Raw genomic sequence first — 3,825 nt, 5'->3', positions numbered from 1 at the left:
TGCGGAGCAGCTGCAGAGGAACAAGAGCAGCGACTTGAGGTTCGCTGCTGGGAAAGAGGTCATCTCCAGTTTTTTTGCAGCTAACATGTGTTGAGCAACCAAAAAAGTACCAGTTTTCAAAGGCAAAAAAGGTGGCGAGCCAACACCTCCAAGAGCAATGAATCTCTGGCTGCTTCTCTTGCACCACATGCTTTCCTACCCACTGACAGAAGGGAAAATGCAGGATGTTGGCTGAGGCCACATAAGAAATCTGCAATGGAAACTGAAGAACTGGACCCAGGTAGTGGAAATCTCAGTTCAGTGCCTTAACCACAAATTTATTCTTCTTTATCTTTAGGAATTCACCTTTTAGATTACACATATATTACTAGCAACTCAACATCTGTCCACAAACTGATGATCTCTTGCGCATTCCCTACTAAGAGCACACCAATAATTCCTAAAGCTAAATAAACATTTATTTATGGATATTCTTCATATTAGAGATGTAGATTTTGCTCCAATTAATGCAGGAGTGTCCACACCTTACTGACCAATAATGACGGGTACAAAGCAAATAATGATGATGTGCCTCTACTGCAAGTGTCCCAGCACTAAAAGTTTGGGGGACAAGTTCTACATAAATGTCTGGGCATGTTTCCCATTCTGGCAGTGGTTTAAAAATGGAACATTACACAGCTTGTAGCATGTCTGTCCCATGAGTGGTGTAGACACAGTAAGTCAAAGGACCAGGCTAGACAAAACCTTGTCTGTAATGATCTAATTTGGGCTGGTCCTGCTTTGAGCAGGGGATTGGACTAGATGAGCTGCTGAGGTCCCTTCCAACCTTCATTTTCTATGATTCTATGACAAACCACTGAACATGGAATAACAAGGCAAAGTGGATGCATTGCTTTTGGCATAACCATCCCTGATTAAGTAATGAAGAACACCAGAATGCAAAACATGTAAACAAGCCCCTTATTCCCTAATCACTACTTCCGCTCAAGGCCATGCATTTTGACTTATGATTTCCCTACGGCACTAGACTTCCCAAGCAGGAATCCTTCCAATCCAATCCTGGAGTTACATCATACTTCTATCCAAGAAATAAATTGGACTACTTCCAGCATGTCTCAATAGTCTTGAATGAATCACTATTGAGCTCCATATGTGCAGTCAGCTCTTGGAGCTCATGGGCACTTCAGTGCAGCTCCTGCTGGGAGCTTTGTATGACGTGCTGTGAGCTCTAATAAGTTTGCTGCTGGTCAGCACAGGCTCTTCCCAGAGTCCCTTGATTTCAAACAGCTCTGGAGCCTGTTGCTCTTCACTCTCTCCTCCCATTGAATTCAGAAACAGGGGAAAGGAGAGGAGGAATGTCCCACAATTCGCAGCCCTTGCTTTCACTCAGCTCAGGAAGCTCCATGCTGCCACTGGTCATCCCATCTCCCCCTTTCCTTGAGGCTGAATTCAGCAGGGGGGAGAGGGGAGAAGGGAGGGAAGAGCAATGAGCACCAAGCTCTGGTAGTGCTGGGCAGACCCCACACAAGTGAGCTCAGAGCTCACAGCAGAGTAAGAGTTCCAGCAGGAGCTGCTAAGAGCTCACTGGCATCCAGGATCACAGCAAGGGATTACGGCCATATCCCCCTCAGCTGTGTGGCATATAATCAATGAGCTCTCTTCACTGAGCATTAGGGCTGTGTGAAACAGCATCATTCCACTTCGACTTCCATTTCAGCATTTCGATGGAACAGTGTTTTGTTTCGAGTTTTGTTTAATTTTCCAAGCACTGTTCCATTTCATTTCGTTGAAACTCTTTGGCTGTTTCGATGCTGTTTTGATGTTTTGCCCATAGCCAGCTCCTGACAGATGACAGGATTATGGTGCTGCTGACAAAAGCCAGCAGCAGCACCAATCTTCCCGGCATGGGTTGCATCCAGCCGGCAGCACGAGCCTCTCGTCATCTGGCAGGCAGATCGGGCACTTGCCTGCACCCTCAGGAGCATTGTGGGGGCTGTGCCAGACTGCTCCCGGGGGTGCAGGCCACTGATCTGCCTCCTGGATCACAGGAGGCTGGTGCTGCCAGCTGGGGCCAGTGGCAGCACTGATCTTCCCAGCGCTGGCTATGGGCAAAACGTCAAAACAGCCAAAGAGTTTCAACGAAATGAAACGGAACAGTCCTTGAAAAATTAAATAAAACTCAAAACAAAACACTGTTCCGTCGAAACGCTGAAATGGAAGCACAGCCCTAATGCTCAGTGAAGAGAGCTCATTGCTTATATGCCACACAGCTGAAGGGGATATGGCCGTAATCCTTGCTGTGATCCTGGATGCCAGTGAGCTCTTAGCAGTTCCTACTGGAACTCTTACTCTGCTATGAGCTCTGAGCTCACTTGTGTGGGGTCTGCCCAGAGTCCCTGCTTTCAAGCACTACCAGACCTTGGTGCTCTTTGCTCTTCCCTCAGCAGCAGGTCCACACATGAGCTGATTTGCCCCGGGCCCTGCACCCTCCTCCCATTGGCTCTGGTGTGGGGCCTGGGGCAAATCAGCTTATGCAATCCCAGGGCAGGGGTGAGTCCCTGCATGACCTAATTTGCCCTGGACCCCGTATCCTCCCTCAGATTGGCTCTGGTGTGGGGCCCAGGGAAAAATCAGTTCATGCCAGCACCTGGCTCCGCCCCAATCTCTTCGAGATTGGGGCAGCAGCGGGTCCACGCATGAGCTGATTTGCTCCAGGCCCTGAACTCTCCTCCAAATGGCTCTGGTGCAGGGCTTGGGGAAAATCAGCTCCTGAAGGGACCTGCCGCTGCCTTAGGATCGGGGCGGTGGTAGGTCCACACATGAGCTGATTTAACTCTGGGCCGTGCACCAGAGCCAATCCAAGGAGGTAAGGGGGTGGGGAGAGCCAGGGCTGCACACCCCACCGAGCTAAGCCACATGGGGCTGTGGAACAACCCAGACTGCATCTGTGCCTCTCCCCTGCCTCCCACCGCCGGGCTGCTTTGAAATTTGAAATGTTTTAAAACTTTTGAAATGTTTCAGCTGGCCTCGTTTCATTTCAAGGCTGTTTTGAAGCCCTTCGTTTTTGCTGTTTCGAGCTTGAAACGAGTCGAAACAGCATCAAAACAAAACAGCCAGCGAAGCTTCACACAGCCCTACTGAGCATGCACCCCACTCTTGAAGTTGGGTGTACACCCATCACTGCAATCCTGGATCTGCCCACGAATACAACTCATAACACAGAAGTAGAGAGCGTGCAGCTGCCATTTTCTTCATATATATTTCCCATTTGTAATTAATTTTCGGTTGGCTACAACCCCTATCAGTGAAAGCAAACTGATGAATGAAGTCTGTGCTGCAAGGCACAAACTAATCCTTGTGGGTCACAGAGTAGAATAGTGTTTGTGCTCCTAAACTCGCTACATGGAACTAACTGAGCCACAGATGCTTAGGGTTGATATTACTGTGCCCTCCATCCCCAAACTCATACCTGCAAACAAAATTATAAACATCTTAGGAAGAAAGTGCTGCCAGGCAAGAAATTAGTATCATTAGGCCAAAACATATTGTCAGTATCTCCCAGTCCCAAACTGGAATGGGTTGCCTTTGGAAGTATATGTATTTCCACTGCAATTAAACATTAAAAAATTAGTCAGAGAAGCTGAACATTCTCAAGAGAATCCCAAGCAATGAAATCAATGCAATTAATTTCCCTGCTTGGAAATCTATTAACCTCAGCATTAAATTAACAAAACTGCTATATAATTATTTTTAATTACCTTTCCACTCCCAGGCACTGCAGCCAACAGGGCACAAGGGAGTGATCTGCAAGGGTTTAGCCCTAGG

General features: G+C 47.8%; 1 protein-coding gene across 1 annotated transcript in view; it reads right to left on the bottom strand.

Moving 5' to 3' along the window:
* The window catches only part of THEMIS (thymocyte selection associated), a 125,305-nt gene that overhangs the window by 6,931 nt on the left and 114,549 nt on the right, over positions 1 to 3,825 (bottom strand). The gene's annotated exons all lie outside the window — the stretch shown is intronic.

Source organism: Alligator sinensis, unplaced genomic scaffold (genome assembly GCF_000455745.1).
Source record: "Alligator sinensis unplaced genomic scaffold, ASM45574v1 scaffold96_1, whole genome shotgun sequence".
Lineage (NCBI taxonomy): Eukaryota > Metazoa > Chordata > Crocodylia > Alligatoridae > Alligator > Alligator sinensis.
The sequence above is the reverse complement of the archived record's forward strand: the minus strand, read 5'-3'. Positions and strand labels throughout refer to the sequence as shown.